Source organism: Rhodnius prolixus, unplaced genomic scaffold, assembly GCF_049639745.1.
Source record: "Rhodnius prolixus isolate KJV_2025 unplaced genomic scaffold, Rpr scaffold_7, whole genome shotgun sequence".
Taxonomy (NCBI): Eukaryota; Metazoa; Arthropoda; class Insecta; order Hemiptera; family Reduviidae; genus Rhodnius; species Rhodnius prolixus.
The window spans coordinates 14,616,862-14,639,625 of NW_027411582.1; the positions used below are offsets into that span (position 1 = coordinate 14,616,862).

The 22,764-nt window shown below is 35.1% G+C and overlaps 1 protein-coding gene and 2 long non-coding RNA genes across 4 annotated transcripts in view; 2 read left to right on the forward strand and 1 right to left on the reverse strand.

The window, feature by feature from the left end:
* LOC141447053 (uncharacterized) overlaps window positions 1-22,764 on the reverse strand; it is a 289,468-nt gene that overhangs the window by 151,751 nt on the left and 114,953 nt on the right. The gene's annotated exons all lie outside the window — the stretch shown is intronic.
* LOC141447041 (5-hydroxytryptamine receptor 1-like) overlaps window positions 1-22,764 on the forward strand; it is a 590,328-nt gene that overhangs the window by 98,171 nt on the left and 469,393 nt on the right. The window lies entirely within an intron of this gene.
* Window positions 21,621-21,968, forward strand: LOC141447037 (uncharacterized). The gene is made up of 2 exons (XR_012454095.1): window positions 21,621-21,742; window positions 21,786-21,968. It is a non-coding gene; the product is annotated as an uncharacterized lncRNA (long non-coding RNA).

The following is a 22,764-nucleotide window of genomic DNA, read 5'->3' on the forward strand; positions in this document are numbered from 1 at the left end:
GCGAATGGGAAAAAATAAAGGATATTGTTCAAATTTAAAATAATTACTAGACATTACAGAATCATTGTCTGGAACTACATTGGATTTAGGGTGTTATTTTAACCCTGGCTTTTCCCTTGATTGAAAAACCTTTTTAAAAATTAAGGTATTGAGCATTGTTACGTTTTATAAAGATGTCTGAGCTTAGTCATTACCCTTCGCTGCTTTAGTAGCAATTTAAGCTTCCATTTCAGAGAGCGTAAAGTCAGCAAAAAGAACACACCCTGTACTTTTATAAATAGACTAGGTGAATTTGTTTCATGAATGATTCAATTTTAGGCAGGTTAGATTTCTCCTTACTGCTATTGAGCACTTTCTAAGTGCTTTAATTTCGTCTTTAAATAGCGTTTTCATGAATCCTTAAAGAATATGTTAAGAACAAATAAAAATCCATTGTTATTTTAGAAATTTTATGACAATTGATATTTAAGTAATTTTTATGCATTAAATTTCTATTAATAATTTTTCTAGAATTTATTGGATTACAGACTGTTTAGTACTTTATTTAGACTCTTTTTCCAATTGTCTTTATTTTTATCTTTGCTATGAATCATCACAAAGATTCACATTAAAAATAGTAAAATGGAAAGATAGAATCGGTCGACTACCGTCGTAATTTGAATCACGGAGTTAAAACGAAATTTCTGTTTGACAACTAAATTTTTCATGGTTCAACACAAGCCATGAATTCAAAACTAAATAACTCGCCCTACATTCATCAGTTCCTTATAAAATTCTTACCTTGTACAGGACAAAGAAGTCTTTAAATTCGAGTAAAATATGAACCCTTACGGCGAATGACGTTTTCCACTATGGGTAGCCAACATCCTTCAATCTTATCCTATTTTCCAAGCGGTTTTACTCCAACCTAATGTTACTTTTCATTAAGCAAATTGCATGCACAGCATATTTTAGTAAATTTGTTATCAACTGTTACTTAAACAATTTCGAAAAAATAAAAAAAATTATTCAGTTGAAAAATCTGTACAGATTTAAGATTAAATTCTCCACTGACGTAGCAAATCTCTTGTTTATCTTTCATAGATAAAACCCGGATAAAGATAGGAGATGTTCTTCACTCAATACGGTTATACAGTTTCCGTTGTCATTCTTTCGATAATAGAACGGATTTCCTATTGACAGACATATTATTTATGTGCGCAGCGTTCAAGAAAAGATCAAATAAGATTTCTTGACATACTATTCTACTATGGAAATCCAACATCCTTCAAGCATTTCCGATTTTTCCAAGCGGTTTTTCTTTACTACTTACTCTCCTGCCTAATGGACTTTAAATATTTATTCAATGGATCGATACAAAATACTGGCTTAAGCTTAAAAGCCATTATTACTAGCTTTTTGGATGAGGTAGTGATTTATAAGTAGATGTTTCATTATTAAATCTTTATTTCAAATTTTTGCTGATTAATTAGTTTCTTAAAATATTTTTAAAACTACAAATTTTTCTTCTATTGACTGGGCCAACCGTTTTTCTGCCACCTTACGTAAATCTGACAGTTATTTAAGAACATCGTTAGATCAAACTTTTACGCCACCTAACGTATTGCAACAGCAATCCGTCTCAGAGACTTCCTACATTTCTCTTACAGCTTTATTTCTGGGGCGGATGTTGATCTAGTGGTCACGAGCGTGGCTGGGAAGTGGGAGATCCCCTAGTTCGAAACCAGAGTATAAATAATAATAATAATAAGTGTTTATTTAATTCCAACTATTTACATAAAGTACATTACAGAATGCAAAAAATAATAACACTCAACTGCATGGAGCGTAATACGTCCGCAGAGTTGAGATTCGTTTATATACATTAATTCATAATAATTAATATTGTATATAAATCATTTTCAGTAAGATTTTTTTTTTTTTTATTAAAATAAGTCAAACTATATGGAGTTAAAATAGGACATACACAAATACAGAGTACTACATCCTCTACTTGATTAAGATTGCCTAGTGTACAAAAATGGCTGGTATCAGGTTTAAAAGGTCGGTAATTTAAACACAATGATTCAGTTCTTGCTTTTAATATTAAATTCTATGTCTCTGATTGGCCTGTTTGAAAAATAATCTGGATTATAAGTTAATTTGGGATAGACTTTATGATGAATACCATTTCTAGCTTTTGATTCTGCCGTTATCATCTCCTCTACCCGTAATTTACTTATCATTGCATTTAATTTTTCTTCCCAAGCATTCACAGAATTATTATTAAGTTCTATAAAAGATATGTCAAAACGAGTACATAAATTTTTCAGTGTTTCATACCATAACGTATTTCTCGTAATAACTATCTCAGCTATCATTTTAGGCAACCTTCTCTCTGGTAATTTCATTATCTTTATTTTATATGTAAAATGTAATTGCAAAGTGTAAGCATACATGTACTACAAAGATTTAATTCTAAATTTAATACATAATTAGCAGTATTAGGATGGAGGTAAAATAACTTTGTTGACAAAAAATCTCTGAAGCCTTTCTGAATGTTCGTATTTTTTAAAACCCCACACCTGTGCCGCATAACATAATACACATCGCGAAGTTGCATAAAATAATTTGTATTTACAATCCAGTGGAACTTTGGGATTAGACAGCAATCTAGGACCAAGTACTGTTCTAGCTAAATTTAGCTACACCCAATTTTTCTTTTAAATGTGGAACGAAGGAAAGTGAAGGCGTTTACTGAACTCCTAAGTATTTATATTGAAACCCGCGTATGACTACTTTTTATTTGTTAGGAGAAATTGTTTATAGTAAAATACGACACATAATTGGTAGTTGGACTTTAAGCCCCGCCTGGAAAAATAGGCGATTACTTTACAGTCTTTTTTTCAGCGGCTTTAGCGCAGCTTGACGGCGAAAATACTTTGAGAATCTCAATGTATTTTAGTAAATCTCATCAGATTTACTTGATAGCCCAAATTCCAGCCAGCACTTATGTTAACTATTTACATTTACATTTTGATTAATTATTGTAAGTATTAAAAATCTAGAATTTTACAAAATCTAGGAAAAATCCTAGTTAAATCGAATCAATCAATGACCAATGATTTTTAAATGCTATTTTTCCCACTAGACCAGGGGTCGGCAACCCGAGGCCCGCGAGCCGCATGCGGCTCTTTTATCCAAATTTCGTGGCTCTTCAGCCTGTCCAAAATAAATTTTATATTTCAATTTTATTGAAACAAATGAAAATTTCATTTATTAAAGTAAAGATGTTTTTTCAAAAAGAATTTTAAATGTGATGGTTTGAAATTGAATAGAATTATATTAAAATACAGTACGTAATATATAGGACTGCCGCCATTTTCATTCAAACATAGGTTTAGTTAATATTTATTTGTTTATTTACTTCGCATTATGTAAAAATAAATATATAAAACATTTAAATGTTATTGAATATCATTAAATAATAATTTGTGAATACAAATGATCTTTTTACACATCATCTATGCGGCTCTTGGTAAGATTTATCAAAATTATTTAAGAAGAAATGGCTCTCTACTTAAAATAGGTTGCCGGCCCTTGCACTAGACTATTTCTTTCTTCTTGTAATATTATACTAACTGCTTGAAATCAGGTTGAAGTTCAGGAAGAAGCTGGATGTAATTTTGAGAAAAAGTTCTAGGATAAATAATGGAAAAGTACAATTAGGCGTCACATAACTCACAGTTGAACTAGAACCTATTAGCCACATTCCGGCCTTAAACTCTTGAGAAACTGCCAAAGACCATAAAGATGGTTTTGTGAGTTCTTTTTCACAAAAATAGGCATCTGTTTTGTATTCTAGAAGGGAGATTGTGATTTAAGAGTTGTCTCTGATATTTATGGGCATGGAGTTTATGCTTTTGTTAGAACTATTCATCATAAATTATATCTTTAGGTTGTCAACAAAACACAAAAGCACGGCTCATGTGAGTAAATCTGTTACTAGACTTTTAGATCAAAACTTGACCTTCAATAAAGTATCAAAAAGGAAATAAATCATTTGTTTCAATTGCAGCAAAGAATGATTTATAAACCCTAATCGAATTTAATGGCTATCGATATTTTCAGTAAATACTGTGCACAAATAAGTAAACAAATGTTGCCCCCTCAAAAAAATAAAAATCAAAACTTCTCTTTCTAACAACAAATTTCATGTAATTAACAACAAATTTCATGTAATTAACAACAAATTTCATGTAATTAACAACAAATTTCATGTAATTAACAACAAATTTCATGTAATTAACAACAAATTTCATGTAATTAACAACAAATTTCATGTAATTAACAACAAATTTCATGTAATTAACAACATATTTCATGTAATTAACAACATATTTCATGTAATTAACAACAAATTTCATGTAATTAACAACAAATTTCATGTAATTAACAACAAATTTCATGTAATTAACAACAAATTTCATGTAATAAATTTGTTAAAACTATTTTGTGTAAAATATTGCTTTGTCAATTATAACTGAAGAACTGTGCTAAACTTTTCTCCGCGGAGAAATTTCCCAGATTCGGCCTTTCTAGGAGCTCTTTAACGAGAGAACACTATCGGAAACTAGACAGTGCTCTCTGCGGCCACTAAATGATCTTAGATGTTGGACGTGCCTTAAAATTAACCAACAAAGCGTGGTGAAATTAAAAATTAAGAAACAAAAAAAATTATTAACAAGATTTAAAGTAGAATTCTTAGATGTCTTGTAGGCTTGTGGTATCAAGGTCAGAGATGTGACTATTATGTTCCCCCAATCTGTTTGCACATCTTCACAAATTGAGGAAGTGACATAACAACGCAAGTGTTTAGCTAGTAAAAGCAGCCCATTTGTTAGATTCGTTTGTTAATGTTTTATTTTTTAAACAATTAAGTTGTTTTCTCTCATGACGTTTTGTTTCTGTCACAATTAATTACATCCTAAGAAGAAAATGATTACAATTCCCTTGTAGCAATTATATTTTGTGTAAAGACAGCTGTGAATAATAATTAAGAAAGACACTTAATGAAAAAATAAATAATGCATCTTGTATTGTCAACATAAACCACTTAGAATTTCGTATAATTAAAAAAACTAACTTAACTTTCCCTTTTTTCAAAGCTAATTTTTATTCCTGGTTTCTTGCGATTGGTTCAATAACATTCAGCAATGAAGGTTTTTCATTAGTTTTACAAATTATCGAAGTTAATTACCTTTTTCAGAAAGTGATAATGCAGCTCCAAAAATTTGTTCTTATTTCTGATATTCTTATTCTCTGAACGAAGTATTAGGGCAATAAAAAAGTACAGTATAATATTTCTGATATTTTGTGACGTAGAACGGGGCATCAACAATTAGTTGTAAGTATTTTAGTTTGCAATACGAGGTGTGGCTATAAAATAACGAGACTGATGTGCAGCGTAAAGCCTTCTCTTTCGATTGCAGCGTCTCACGTGTTTGTAGAGAAATCTGTCTGACCGGAACCGTCGTTTGTGTAAGAGGTGTTAGTTTCGTTTTGCCGAAAACATGATACTACACACGTAATAGAGCAACGAATTGTCGTGAAATTTCACATGAAACTTGGTGAAACCGCTACTGAAACTTATCTTTTATTAAAAGAAGTTTATGGCGATGAATATTAATCACTCGTGCGAGTTTTTTGAGTGGTTCATGCGTTTCCAAGATGGCCGAGAAGACGTCGGAGATGATGACCGTCTGGGTCGCCCTTCCACGCCCAAAACGGATGAAAATATCGATTATAATTAATCAACATTATTACTGTGAGGTGCTTACTCAACTCCGAAAAAGAGTAAGAAATAAAACGACCCGATTTGTAAAAGAACAAGTCATGGGTTCTCCATCAAGACAACTCCGCCGGCTTACACTGCATTGTCTGTAAAGACGTTTCTAGCCAAGTACAACATCCCAGTTTTAGGCCATCCCCCTTATTCGTATATGTTTGACTGTATCTGGTAGCCGAGCGGTTGAAGGCGAGACCTGCGAAGTTAATATGTATTGTGTGATACTGGGTTCGATTCCCGGTCTAGAGGCCTTGTATTTTATTTAATGTTTAATATGAGAACTTTAAAGTAAAGTACGTTTGCTAGTCGCCTCCTCCCATGATTCCTGATTAGGTAGTTGGACATAAAGCCTGCCTGAAAAAATAGGCAATTACTTTATTGCTTGTTTATCTGTTTGGCCGAGTCCTAAAGTTCTAATCCTTACGTCCAACACAGCTTTGATTACAGAATTGGTGACATAAGACTTCTTAGATTTGTCGATAGTTTAGATCAAGGGTCCCCAAACTACGGCCCGGGGGCCACATGCGGCCCTCTGACGACATTTATCCGGCTCTCGCCGCACTTCCGGAAGAGGCATCTCTTTCATTGGTGGTCAGTGAGAGGAGCACTACACTCGTATGTGGCGGTGCCGCAAAGCTCTGCAACGCTCGTGTACAGTACTACTTCCGATGACGCGGGACGGACGCGTCACGGCTCCGAAAAGTAACAGCAGAAGCAGATGGTGCTGCCATCCTGTACAGAAAACTACTCTTCTTCAGATAAGAAGATCTATAGGCCAATGGCCTCAGAGGAAGAGGATTCTTAGGTATGAAAGTAGATGTAACATACGTACATGTTGATGATGTATGCGCCTAAGAAGTTGTGGAATCTTTTTTTTCAAGTTTGTGTGAGTTCACTTACAAATTGCAGTGGGTTGAATAATAAGCATATGCATTGCTTTCCGTTTCCGTTTTGAGAATGCAGATCTTATTTTGTTTAGGTACAGCTTACCTTGCTTATTTTCTAAAAACCATTTATTCTAAGTTAGGATATCTCAAAACCGATACATTTTTGTGTAAAAACTCGGTATGTAGGAAACATGTCACGAATGTACAAAGAAATTTTATGAGAGCAGCCCATTTACACGAAATTCAATTCGATTTTATAATCGATATTTAATTTAATCGCTTTTTATCAATAATATTGTTTAAGTAAAAAAGCTAAATCAATAAAACGGAATAAAGGAAAATACAATATTTCAATAGGGGCACTCAGAAAGTTATTTATCCAGTTTTGGAGAAGTTTCAAATTGATACATTGGTAAGTATGGAGTTAGCCGACGAACAAACTACTGGAAAAATTACATTGGTGCAAATTTCATTGTAGATGGACAGAGAGGTAACAGAGTTATCGGTTTCCAGGAGTTAGCTTCTAAGTTCGGACCCGCTATTGGCTCAATACTAACTTATAGCAAAAAACTTTCCATACGTTCTACAAAGTTTCAGTGCTAGAAAAGGATGTTAAAGTTACAGTTTTTTTAGTTTTTCAGTCGGTCACATCCGTTTCCTAAAAAAAAAAGATGGGATCTTACAAACATTTGGTTACTGATATGATGCTCCTCGTATCTTCAAAGAAGTAGTTACTTTTCATAATTATTAAATTAAAATTGAAATCACCCTTATTTATGAAAATGAAAGATCAAGGAAAACTTGATCAAGGCAGCAGTGACTCCCAAACTGCATTCTAACCCTAAATTACTGATTAGTTTCAATTAGAATTTTAATTTTAGTTTTTACTTAGATGAGATGAGACTTAAAAATCGCAATGCTTATTTTCCACCCAAAGTGAAAATGCGATATCCGGATAAAATCAACAAGTCAAGTCTATGGGTCTGCCAAATCTATTAAGACCAAATCAGTCCTTTGAGTTACTAACCAGTTCTGATTCTGATTCCAAAACTGATTCTTTTCTTGTTCCCACTTTCTATTAACTTCATTTTAGAATTGGTCGAGTGTTGTCCAACATTTTTCGTGTATATTTTCTTGTAAGGGTGATTTTTATGTAAGTACTTCACAACAGCATTTGTTTCCTTTAGAAGAAACCCAGGGATGTTTTGGCTAGAATACAATTTGATCCATTACAAACGACTAAATTATTTTGCAAGATTTGCATATTATGCAATTTAGTAGTTCTAAATTGTTTTTCAATGATTCCTAATGCAGTTTATTATGTTATAACGATGAGTTTATATCTCGTTGCCAGTGATTGTCTTAAATATAATGAGTAGTCGAGAATTCGTGTTCTAGAAAAGTCTAAAAAATATATGAGAAATACATTCAGTAAAATAGAAATTTTAGTTAACCATTGAAGCATTTCTTACGCTATCCAATCGAGTAGAGAACTCGATTGTAGCTGATTTCTTTCACCTCAAACTCCCAATTTAACCTAGACGGACGTCTTCTTCAATCTCAAAACATCAGTCTTGAATCTACAAACACAAGTCAATGCCATACTGTCAGCTCTAATTACCAGCTTTAAGTGAACCAGTGCCTATTAACTCAAGTATCATTTAAGCAGTCGAACTATTCTGAATTTATAACACTTCGTGAATTAGACTTTTGGCTAAGATTAATGTGTAGTATCTGTTCTGGAAGAGTGATCTATTGCTTTCCTGTAAAATACTTACAAATTACTTTTTTTGTAAACCTTCTTTGGAAGTATATTAAAGAATATAAGAAGAATAAGAATAAGAGAAAATGAAAGAAATATTTTTATCTACCTAATCATGTACTTACTACCTGCTATCGTTAATCTTCAAACTTAGTATTTAGTGAAATCTGATGATCAAAAATTAGTTCAAACAATTGTTGATAAAAAAAACTTCAGCATTACAAATTCCTGTAGCTCAGGGACATTCATTGCTCTGCGACATATTTAATCTAGTCGGGACAAAAAGGTGTATGTAATTTGAGAGAGTTATATTGGTCCTGTGGGAGAAGTTTCATATAATTGGATCTACCAGGCAGTGGAATGTTTTGTTCATTTAAGTTTTCTTTTATTTGAATTTAAACAATAACAGAATTGTGTTATTGTTTTTTTGAAATTTTAAAACACAGCTTCATTATATTTTTGTCTGACAATAGCATGTGCTTATCAGACTGTACGTGGGCTGTGTTTTTTTTTCTAAGTAGATTCATTTCAATTTGAGGTTTAATTAGTGGATTTTTAGCAGCATACCTAAAATACTTTTTTTTAAATAAGAGCTGGATATTAACAAAACTATTAAAAACGTTTTTATAATCTAAGATTTTTTTTTTTTTAGTTAAATAGTTTCGGCTTTAGACAATTGTCATTAAACTTCAAAATAATCCATGTCTTTTCAAGTGAACCTTCATTTCATTTTAACCTTCCACGACTTTGATTGCGCCATTGCTTTTATTATTGATTACGAATTAATTATGGATAAGTTTGTTGCTTTACAAAGAGTGACGTATACATCTTAAATGCATTTCAGTTCTGCGTAGGTCCTGACAGAGTCTTAGTTTTGGACTTGTAGGCTCTGTAGTGAGATATTGATGGCTGTCTCGCTATTCCTCAACTAGCTTCAGAGTTTACCATTCTCTAAACGTGTCCTCCTGCCTGTCGTTACTATCGTTTCTCTAACATCAGCTCCCAGTTGTTCACCTTAAGAGCAGTCGTTTTTTCCTCTTCCTCTACCTTTCTAGTGACCCTCAAGATTCTTCTACACTTTCCAATCTTAATATGCAGGACCTTTATCCTTCAATTTAACACTTTTAATATTCCCACTACTCTGATGATCCCTAGATTTACGAGATTATACTTTTCTATCCATAAACATTGCAAAATGCCTGTTTAACATCTTAGGATTACTAGAATGGCATCAAAGTTTGGACTTAATCAAATATAACCAAAACAAAGCCTACCCGATGGTTTCATATTCATGGTTGGTAACATCCTAATTGTAGCTTTGATTGACATCGTATATTAGAAATACCTTGTGTCTCAAATATCCAAATACTGTCTCCATATCCTTAATATCTTGAAACAATTCAACACGCTTAATTCCCAAAATTCTAATTTTTTAATTTCCATCAAATTTGATAATGGGTGTATGGTTTATCGTAGCATCTCGTTTCATGAACTTGTTTTAAACCATTTAGCTTCAGGATCCATAAAGATTCTAACATCAACTAGTCATACAAAGTGTTAAACTGACTGAACCAAAATTCTGTCGCTAATACTTCCTTGCGGCTTTTCCATCTAACTCTATTGAATCCCCTACAACCTCCTTCAATTTCTCCAATTCAAATCCTGTGTGCAATCCCGAAAAACCTAACCTGCATTTCTTTCCACAGGACAGCAGCTTAAAAAAAAAAATCCATCCTCATTCTTGCCATTCACTCATAACGATATCGAAGACAACTTCTAAAGTTAAAGCAAAGTAATTGCCTATTTTTTTCAGGCGGGCTTTACGTCCAACTACCAATTAGGTGTCGTGGACGGAGGCGAGTATAGCAAACTTACTTTACTGTAAATTTCTTTTATTAACCATTAAATAAAATCCAAGGCCTAAGACCGGGGAATCGAACCCAGTAACACAATACATACTCGTATTAGCTTCACAGGTCTCGCCTCTAACCGCTCGTCTACCGAGGCGACTAAGACAATTTCCGTCTGATAAATATATCTTCCAAATTGGTTATTCTGTTGTAATGTTAATTGTTTATTTCGAAGTCTTTGGTCCCATATAGTGGACTGTTTTAGAGGCTATACCTCAACTTCATCTCATGTTTCAATATCAAAATTGCTATAAAAAGGTTTCAATATAAAAGCTATGTGTTTTAAAATGTAGTATGTTTTTCTCTTCATCCAGTGTCTTTGCTCAAGGACCCTTTCTTCCCTTCGCTGGCTTCATCATCATGGTATCACATACAAGGGTTGGCTGAAAAGTATTGCACACATGCTAGGAGGAAAGAAAAGTGTTATCAAGTTCGGACAGAAAGTATATTAAAGTGCAATTCTTAAGCTTCACAATTATGTATTACTTTTCAATGTAGTCACCATTAACGCTAATACATTTCTCCCAACGTGAAACAAGTTTCTCCATTCCGTCACAGAAGATTCTTTTGACTTTTCTTGAATCCAGAACTTGACAGCTGCCTTCACCTCATCGTCTGAGGAGTACTAATTACCCTGAGGTCTCTCTTGAGTAGAGGAAGCAAATAAAAATCGCTGGGGGCAAGATCCGGGGAATAAGGAGGGTGTGGAATTGGTTCAAACTTCAGTTTTTCCAGAGCCTCTGCAGTTTCGCGCGAGGTGTGAGAAGGAGCGTTGTCATGTTGCAAGATTATATTGGTGCCAAGCTGCCAACTGACACGACCAACTCGACGTCGGAGGTTTTTTAGAGTCTGTACGTACCGAGAAGAATTTACCGTTGCCCCTGGTTCCAGAAAATCCGTCACATAAACTTGGTGAGCATCCCAAAAACACAGTCAGAAGAATTTCTTTTTTTTTTTTTGCAGACGGTTGTGTTTTGAACTTTTACGGCCGAGGAGAAAACGCATGTTGATATTCAGTGCTCTGCCTTTTCTCTTCTGGATCATATTGATGGACCCATGATTCGTCCCCTGATACAATATTCAAAAAGAAAGTCGATAACAGCACGATGTTTATCTCGCAATGACATAGCACCAGTACACGGGTCCATACTTCGGCGTCTAAAAATACACTGGCTGAACGCAGCGAGTTCAAACTGCGAATACGTAATAAGGGGAAATGTGACTTCCAAATGCCACCTCTCGCGCTTCTTGAAGCTCTTCGTTCGCGCTCGGCAAGCATGTTGTGCATTACTTTTCAGGTAATCCTCTTAGTTTCTTAGGCTGTCCATTCGCATTAACTAGTTATCGCTGTTGTAAGCCTATATAAGGGGCGTTTCTATAGGGCAAATAGTTACACCTCCTCATTCTTGGACCAGTGGCGCGACTCCTATCTCTGTACTAGAGAGCTAGAACAAGTTAACTTAGGCTTAACCTAGTAAATTTTACATTTATTTTAACATTTCAAAGTGTTTATAATTTACAGCATATCGCTATTTGTTTTTATTGAAACTAGGCAGTTTTAAATTACAAATTTCTTGTTGTTATGCAATATTTTGTAACATTTACTAATTATCTTCAATTTAATCTTATGTTTTAAGTCGATTTCATTAAAACTTCAACGATAAAAACATTTTTAAAGAGCAATAGGATTTCAATAAACGATGACATTATACCTGAAGGTAGGACCAAATTGTCTTAACTTCAACTAAACTTGCAACATATAAAAACGAAAAGAACCCAGTGTTTTCAGTTCGGGTATAAACCCTCTTTATTCCAGCTTACAATCTACCTTGCCCACCGCTCTGGCTTTGGCTTCCTAGTCAGCTATCCTCTTCTACCATCCGCTACACATATCATGTTTTTGTTGTTTCTCTTAGTATCCCTGTTTCAGCTATGCTGCGGGGTAAAAGCCATATTTAGGTAAAGGTCTGCTTTGAATGTAAGTATATATATGTTATACTAAGATTTAACTCAATGAAATATTCTACTGGTAACCCTAAAATCTCCGCTAAATATTTCATTTTATTTGTTTCTTTTTTTATCTCCAACCGCCATCAAAATTTTGTTCCAACAGAACATTTCTTTTCGCTACTTTTTTTAAAGTAAGCCATAACTCGGTGATTTTTACTGTCATTGTTTCTGGCTCTATAGTATTTTATTTATTTATTTTTTATAATAAAGCATCAACTTTATTTGTCAAAACTTCTCTTTTGGATTTTACTTTATGCGTAATATTTACATGTACAGCAAAAGTTGTACTAACAAGTAAATTTGATGTTATTGTTTCAGTACACATGTTATAACTTGTTATAATAATCACCCAGTTGTAAAATCTACCGTGCAAAACCTTTTTAAGCACAGAAACAGCCAAGAGTTCATCGGAGTCCAAGTGGCTAAAGTTCAATTTGCGAACTTATTGTGACTGTTAAGACCCTGCAGTACCACTAACCATAAAATAGATGACCCTGGTCCCTTAAGGAAGAGTTTAAAGGAGTAGAAATTGGTGCCGGCAATAAGGAATAACTACTCCCTGGAGCTAGTTCACCAATTCTCAACATTGCTCTCTCTAGATATATTGCAGAAAGCTCTCCTAAGAGGAGTCTAGGTTGGATGTATATTCCCGTCTAGCTAGCCTAGATCTTTTCGGAAAGCGAATTGGCTTTCTGCGTTGCCTAGATGTAAAATGATAAGGAAATAATATGCATACATGAAAGAAATATCAGCATGCAATTGTGAAAACAATGTTATTGTAGCGGACCAAGTTAAATTGAAACAGATATCCACAAATTGAAATTGGCAATAATCTTTCTTCTTTCTAAATTTATCTTAGGCTTTGATTATCGTAAAATGTTTGTAGAATGTTGACGATTGATAGACTCGTTTGGAGATTCTTTGAAAATTCATTAGGAAAATCTAGTCTTTCTCAGACATTCTAATTGGTTCCCTTAACTGGACATTGTGATTTCATTCAATCAATCAATCTCTTTATTTGCACAAAAGAATTACATCTTTATGGCAAGGAGTTGAGGTTACTAAATTTAGACAAAATAAAACAGAAATAAATATCTTCAAGTTAAGAACACAAAAAATAGAAACCAAGAAAAGATTTTGGAATGAAAATAACGACATAAATAAATAAGTAAAAAATTAAACTTACTACTTAAATAAACTTCTACTACGAAAATATTTAAAATCCAAGAAATTTGAAATGATACATTCATCTTATAATTAGGCCGAATAGTTTAAACATAATTTTCTTTCTTTCAGATATATGAGACCACACAAATATTAAGTTTAACTACATCATCAGTTTTTAACAAATTTTCGAAACAAGTCATTCAGGGCATTAAACCCTAAAACATATTGAACTAAATATTTATCTCTTTGAACGGAAAATTTGGGGCATTCAAAAAAGTAAATGTAACAAATCATCAGCCATGTTTTAGCGAGCAAAGCAAGCAAGCATTAGTTGGGTTTAATTCATATCCTTCTTTCTTAATCATGATCCTACCAAGTTTTTTACGCCATTAGACGTATTCGTGCGATTAATCTTATTTTTTCTATGTTCGAATTCAATAATATGGTAATTTTCTGTTGGGCCAAACGAACAAATATTTCTGAAAAATACAGTAAAGAAAGAATTGTATACAAAGTCAATATCTTTACTAAAACAGTGATTATCGAAGGGCATTGTGATTTAAGGAGTCACCTCTACACTTCGTGCGCTACAGCCTCATCCCAACTGTAGAGTTTATTAGAAGAACGAGGGAACACCCTTCCGTCGTATGACACGGATTGTTTATAGCATCAGGATATCGGATTCTTTTAAAACACGTTCCGTGCTGAGCCATTTTTGCCTGACTTATCGTTCAGGCCATTTGATATTTTTACCAAAGGTTGATATATTATCACACAATCTTTCATTATATCATTAATCGATAAGTAGTTCTCTTGTTTAGAGTAACTATCACGTGTGGTATGTGAATAACCTGAGGATGCAAATAACAACTCGTCTGTAGAAACTGCGACAAACTCTAGAAGAATCCACGAAATTGAAAAGAAAGAGGGCAAAGCGAGGATAGCAAGACAACAAAAATATGAAAAACAAAGTTCACTTTATTGTCAAAATTACGTAATTTTTTTTAAAGAATCTGTTCAAACTGGGCACAATCAACGGATAGGCAAGCCAAAACTCTAGACTCCCAAGCTTTGCTTGTAGCAGCACTTATGGTGGCGAAGTCAAGGTCTAGGCAGGCTAGAGTTATTCGACGTTCAGGTTGTTTTTTCTACAAACGGTTGGTGTGGAGATTTAAGAAATCAACTAATCGGCCCATACTTATACAGAGAGAATTTAACTGGTGCAAGGTATCTAACTTTTTTTAAGAGAGATTTTGCCACTTCTGCTTGAAGATGTTCCGCTACAACGTCGGCTAGATATGTATTTTCAACAAGATGGTTGCCCGGCACATAATGCGAGAGTTGTTCGAGGTTACCTGGACAGAAATTTCCATGAAAAGTGCATAGCAAAAAATATAAATCGGCTCGAATGCTATGAGAACCAAAAGATGAGAGATATGAAAGCGATCGTATCGCTATGACCAATTCTTGAAGGGAAACCAAAGATATGCCCAAGAGTATATACGTGCTACAACCCCTTTACTTTCACAATTTCTTTCATAAAACTACCATATACTGCCATATACTCACGCGCACAGCCTTTAGAACCCACAGGAGTATCTCACAAACCCATACACATCTGCCAGATATGTTTCCCAGTGGAACTAGTGACCTGTAAACCAATATATATATATATATATATATATATATATATACACACATCTGGCCGCATTACTTCTCTCTGGGTCTGTACCGTGGAGCGCATTTCTACACCCTCCAACCTGTACAGCCGTCAGAGAAACCTGTCTCAGTCGTTCTTGGCCCGCGCCACCAAGACCATCCACTCACCATTCCTATTGTGTGTCTATCTTTTCCGTTCAACACGCTTCCCTCCACTTCGTACCCCCCACCACTTCATTTTTCATCTTCTTACCCGACCGAACACTCCATGTCTTCTCTACCATATCTCTCTCTTCTCTCTGTCCGAAGCCACCATTGTATAGCCTTGCACAAAAAGGAACGTGGCTGGTCGTACCGATTGGTTTTCGTAAAATTCCATCTTTCTAACCACAACCATCTTTTAATAACGAACTTGTAAACTGGTTGGTAATAATATCAATAAGGATTATTGCCTACTTCTTCAGAATCATCTTTAATAAATCATCAGATGAATGAAAAGATGAGCTGATTAACAAAAAAGTAATTAAATTTTGTTAAAAAAAGTAAATAAATCTGGTTTTCTTTTATTGCACTAATTAAAAAAAATATATATAATACATTCCATCATTAACTTTTGCTAACTTGATGTTGCAATTCATATCTAGCTAATGCAGGACGATAATAAATTACACTGCATATACCCAATAAGTTCAGTTGATTACAGAACAGCCCTAGTCAATCTAAAAAAACTTCTTCTGAACCAATTTTGATCATAAAGATGTTACAAATAACAGAGATAATTTAAGCTTGTTAGCAAACTAAGTTTTGCTGCCTGTAAGGTTCAACGAAACGCTCTAATCTTTAACGAATTCAATCTCTTCAGTCTAAAATTATCCGCACTATCGTTAAACGGCTCCATTTTACGTTTCAAATCTAACCATCCACCAAGACCTGGAAATTACCCTTTGTAGGTCCAGATTGCACGAAATCGCTGCAAAAGTTTTCATCAGAACTTGCATTCTCATTTCAATCCTCTTGTCCGCCACTTATCATCTCATCACCATCCAGATCATCCTCCTAGACTATTAAAATCAGCCAGTGGCCTCGCGATTTTCTCTTTTCTGAAGAGAGTAGCTAATTCTGGGAGACGACTTAGGGAGTGTTACCTCTGGGGTAACTTCTCCCCTCGATTAGTGAGAGTTTGTAGTGGTGTCAATTATTGCCATTGTTACTAATAGTGCATCTAGCGCTGGCGTAACTTAACTAATAAATTTTTAAAAAAAGTTTTGCTGCAATTTCTTGTAAAAATTCAAATATTTCTGTCTTTTTCTACCAAAATTAACGTTCCCATTGTGCGTCAATTATTTTCAAATTCTTTGAAACATAACATGGTTGTAAAACAACTTAATTACAATAAAAATCAAGAATCCTAGGGATTAAAGTTATTTTATGACCTTAAAATTTTTGATATATTAAAAAAAATTTATTTGTCTTTATTTAGAAATTTGTAACACTTTGTCTCAGAAACCTTTTTAAAAGAACGATGTTAACCCCTTTTAAGTTGTAGATTTGGAATTTCTTTATCTCCAAACGTCATCCCATTCCATTTTCTCTTCATTAATTTAAATAATTGCTTAATTATCTACAACAGTCTGCACCACTAATTCTTCAATTCCACACGTTGATGCTGAGCCTGTTGAATTACCTTTCATGTTCAAGAACCGGCGAGCCTCTGGAGTATGTCCAGTAATTAGCGCTACAATGTTTCTGAGATCTTTTCTGCCGAATTGGATGATCTTGGAAGAATTCTTTGGGTGAACATTCTTTATAAAGCTCTTCAAATGGATGCAAGAGTAAAGTTGGTCGCCATCTCATGACCATTTCTTGTTATGCCCATTCGCTGATACTTTACAGCCCATTGACTGCCATAAATTTGTAACAAGGATATTCTGGGTTTTCAAAACGTCCATATTTATAATGAAGACGCTACCATATCTGAGGAAATTGGCCATTGGCCAGGTAACCTGTTTCAGCGCCCTACATGTCTCCGGAGAGTCATTAGCAAGAAGTTATTTCTTGATGTCTTTTCTTAACCAATTGGCCACCTCTCTCTCCATTTGATTCACAATAATTTTGTATTTTGTTTTTCTGTTTCAGGTAGGTGACTTCTTCAGTTACTTGCAGGTATTGGTTGCCTGTTATTAATGACATCTCAATTATTTGTAAGTTAAGTAAAAGTAGCTTATTTTTGCTAATTTACAGCTTTAAGTATTATTAGTATAAATGGGTATCTTGATATTTTTTTTCGAAAACCAAGTCTATCAGCCTGTAGAAATGACACTTAGAATCATATTGTAAAGTTTTTTCTTGTCCTTTTACTAAGAAAGAACTTTACTTACACAACTAATGCCTGCCACTAGTTACTTTAAATATGTGGGTTTGATTAAATAATAAAACTCGCTAAATTTGTAAGTAATAACCTGATTTATTAACACATTACCTTTACTCACATTAACATTTACTAGCAACTAACGCTATTCATTACAGTCACCATTTACAACAGTCACAACAGTTTACTGTTACTTACTCACTACGTAACGCCACAAAACTGTTCCCCGATTGACCACTGGTCCGCACTGCACCGAATTGCACTAGTCTCTGCTACACAAACAAAGCTCTACTCACTAACTGACTAACCGCCTGACTAGCTATCTCTGAAGCACTCCGCAACACTGACTCTCTCAAACTGTCACTTCCAAAGTGTCTCTCCAAACTAACGTCTCTCCAAGACTCACTCAAAACTAACTGATTAACAACTCATTAAGAACTCTAAAAAAACTGACTTCTCCAGCTGTGTCTGCCTCCTTTTAATTGCGTGCCTCCCTCCAACTGGGACTGCCCTCCTCCAACTCTCTGAGCATAAGTTTCCACGCCCTCCTGACGTTCATTGGCTAGAGAAAACATACTGCCACCACCTCAGCTGTGAGCCGCCTCCTCCCATTCTCTGTCTCTCTCCAATTCCGTCTGTCTCACTCTCGCCTGTCAATCACTGGCTGGGAAACATATATGCCACCACCCCAACTGAGACGTTTCTCTTAGCTGGCTTTTACACAGGTCACTGACTCCTTGAACAATCTAGCCCTTTCCTTTCTAGTTCAGGTAGAGACCGGCCACTTTTGTCTACACAGTGGTGGCCTGATACCGACTTTGGTCGCTTAACCCCTAGAACAATCTAGGCCTTTCTTCTCTGCCACAGGTAGATACCGCCCTTTTGTTTATGCAGTGGCGGCCTGTTACTGACTTTGATCGCTCAACCCCTAGAACAATCTAGGCCTTTCTTCTCTGCCCAGGTCAACTTCGTTACAATCTTTTTTATATTTTTTCAACTATATTAAAGTTTCCTAACTCCTTGGTGAGGTACCCAAAAAGCACAATGGAATCAGATATTTAATATGGGTTGAAGATGAAAGTTTTGCGTCTCCTGTGTGCTCCATAGACGTGCAACTAATTATACATATAACCTTTTTAAGCATCTGGAAAGACAAGTTTTTTGCAGCGTTTTAGAATCTACTTGCTTATCTAAAAAACGTGAAAACTTATAGCAAGAACGTTTTAATGTTTTCTAAACAACAGAGGTTTTTGTTTTATGAATAAACTGAATCAATTTTCTGGATAACTTTCAAATAATTAACCAACTGTTAATTAATATTAATGAAGACTGTGCGGTTACGTCAAATGTTTATGAATGTAGTAGGTTACCTACAAGGGTTGTTGCATGGGTAAACAACTTAATCTTCCCTTCCATATGAATAGATACTTATCTCATGAGGCCATACTGTTTTAATTAGTAAGATATAATGTACTTTAGTTTTGGAGTAAAAATTATCAAAATTATTTTGAGAAAGAAATCCGTTTTTTAAGGTCCAAATGGTCTCGCCCATTGACAGTGAAAAGGTAACATTCCAGCTGGCTAATTTTTAGGTTACTGTTGATGTGGAACTAAAATCACCTGAGGTACTAAAGACTCATTTGTTCCTCTTTTCTAAGTTAATCGCTATTTTGTAACATTTTTGTACTTTTAGTAACGATATATAACAAAATAAAGTGAAATTCTTAGCTACTTCTAGAAGTGATTGTAAAGCGTAGGAAAGTTTTTGCCCTTTTGTTATTTTTTTTTAAGAAAAAGTACCACTTCAACTTCTAACTCAACGCTCTTACACAAAAATAAGAAATCCCAAATACAATATAAAGACCATTTGAAGAAGATTTCTTTTGGTAGAAAAGAAGAATACTTCTTTTTACGTCATGCTTCACTCTGGTTAACTTTAATACTCATGTGGTACTTGGTTGTACTTTTCTGTCAGTCAATGTCTACTTGGATTTACTTTATTATTTTTTATTATTTCACTCTATGTGAACATGTGTATAGATTAAGTGTATATTTAGTATCATTTTATTCGGTAGCAAATCTATTTTTCTGAAAACAAATTTTATCTTTTAAGTTGCGTGGCTTCTGAAATTGTTTTCTACTTTTTTCAGCCCCTAGACTTACTCATTGTTATTATGGGAACATGGGGTTGGTCCTATGTCCCGAAGATGCTGCAGCCAAAGTGGCTTATGGCGCCAACGCTTTTTAAAAGTTCTATTACATCTAGCCTCCTCTTTCTACTGTAGATCACGGTTTAACCCTCGTTTTGTTGGTGATCTCTTCTAGCTTTAACTTGGGTTTCTTTCTCTAGTCGCTTTTGGGCGTTGCCTTCTCTAGTCTCTAATTATCGAAAGCCTCATTTCGCATACGAGTGATTGCGATAAAATCTGACTTTATGTTTTAAAGAAGTTCATTCTCCTTCTGCCATAATCTCCAAAGGTGAATCCAACTAAGCGGAACACCTGTGGAGATGTCAAGATCGTTTCCTGCCACCAGTGGAACTTCTAGATTTATGCTGTTTTACCTGTTTAGCAGAGGATAGTGAGATGAACTAGTATTTTACATGCTGGTTCTAATTAACTCCAATTGGCTGCAGGTGAAATGAAATGAATCTCTCGAAATAGCCGCCTTGTACTGAGTGCATAATTCATGTAAAAACCGCAATGGATATCATCCAGATAGACGCAAAATTAGGTAGCGAACATTCTGATTAGAAATATATCTGCTCTAAATACTAGTCTCTGCAACCATTTCCTGACACCGTCAGGAGCTGAAAGGAGTAACCCTTCTTGCCGCTTTAATACGTAGGATGATCCTGCCTTCGTTTCCACAATTCATGTTCCTGAAACAACTCACAAAAAAAAAAATTACCTACAAACTAATATCGCTTTCATAATCAATACGGTTCAATTAATGTGAGTGCAGTGAGTGTAAACTCAAAATGTCACCTTCATTACTCATCGCATTATTCTTCCTCCAGTTTTCTATAACCTTATACCTCTATCAATATGGAGGGCGTGCTCTAGAGTGGGCGAGCCACAATAGGAGTCCAAAGGAGTTGTAGTGGCGTAGGCCTTAAAGGCCGCCCTTTCAGAATCTTAATCTCTTAATCTTACCTCTACCAATAATCAAAGTCACCAACTACCTCGGACTACACTTACAAGAAACAAACGCTTTTGTTAACTTGAAATGCTCCTAGAAGATAAATATAAACTCTCATTTGACGACAAAAGACTAATTTATACACCTATTTTAAAACAAATCTAGGTAACTAGGAATTCATTAGTTCAAAACCTTACTTCTAGAACTCTTTCTGGCAACCGTGTTATATAATTTTACCTAGTGATCTTGAGGTAACCAGTAGTTCGAGTTTTTGGTAACTTCTACACCCTTTAAACTGCATCGCTGTTATTGTTTGTATTGACTCCTTCATCAAGCTAATTGTGGCACAATTTTAGAACATTAATAAAATTATACTTTTAGAATTCAACTGGGACAATTTAAATTGAATATTTACTCATTCAACAGCAATAGAGTGTGAGCTAAACTGTTTTAGGTCTTCAAATTCTAAAACAGAACGTAACTAATTTATGAAACCATTATTAAATACTGAGCTCGCCTTAGAAGAACAATAGTCTAGTACAAAACCATTCCAAATAAATAGAATAAATGAAATTAACAGTTACAAGTTTTCCTCATATTTGTAAAGAGGTAAAACCAGTGTAGCTGAAAAGTTACCAGTGAAAAGCTGAAACAGTATATGCTGACTTTACCAAATTTGAAAAGTCTTTGACTATGAAATAAAACTAAAGGAAAGGGAAGGGTGGGGACGCCACCAACACTCAGAATACCTTCAACTTATGCAATAACAAATATATTTGGTATATTTACAATTTTAAACTCATATACAAAAAAGGACCATGATCCAAATGAATAAAACTGAATTAATTAGACTTACAGGTTTTCTGACAATTAGACGACAGGTCTTCTGACTTAATTAGACTGACAAGTTTTCTGGCTTAAGTAGACTGACAGGTTTTCTGACTTAATTAGACTGACAAGTTCTCTGACTTAATTAGGCTGACATGTTTTCTGGCTTAATTAAACCGACAGGTTAATTAGACTGACAAGTTTTCTGACTTAATTAGACCGACAGGTTAATTAGACTGACAAGTTTTCTGACTTAATTAGACTGACAAGTTCTCTGACTTAATTAGGCTGACATGTTTTCTGGCTTAATTAAACCGACAGGTTTTCTGACTTAATTAGACTTATTATAACACTCACAAATTGATTTATCATAAGACAACAAAAGTAAATCGTTCAACCGGGCGGCTAATGGGTTGTCCAGTTCTTGGCGAAAACAGTACCAGCCAGACCGACGCTAAAATCCTGGCAATGGCGGACACACAGACATAATCCGTTGGCACCCCTACTCTCTTGAGATGCCCAAGGGCAACTAAACTGCTGCCTTGCACTGGCCACCATCCCCACTACGTCCAAACAACCAATGCTGCCAACGGACAATTGTCGCTCAAAGAAAATTCTGGTCAAGGGGGGCCGCAACTCCTTGCGAGGATCCAACATCCTCCCCCGCAGTGGACTCGCCAGAGTTCCACTCACTGATTTCGGGGCAGGAAGAGCTAGCTTGCTGACTGGCCCCCTGGTCGCTCCTGACATAGTTCAGACTTCTCCCACTCTTGCCACTTAATTGCGATTAATAGACTTCCTTGACATCAGGTAGAGATGCAATCTTGACATTGATGAAAGGCCAGCAGAGTCCGATGCCAGTGGTGGTGGAACGCTCTTCCTTCCCGTAGTTGACTCGTACGAGGGTTAAACGGTGCTGACTTGATACTGAAACCTTTCAAATTTAGACTGATTGACTAATTCCCTGGGGAAACTACTGACTGGCTGACTAAGAGGACTGATTGACTGCTCGACCGAAAAACTAGGCGTAGGGATTTGACTGACTGATTCACTGAAGATCCAGGGATAGGGAAGTTACTGACTGACTGACTGACTAAAGAAATGGCTATGGAGAATCTTGACTGACTTACTGACTTAGGAAATGACCTTGGAGAATCTCGAATAACTGACTGACTAATGGCCAGGGGAAGCTTAACTGTCTGGCT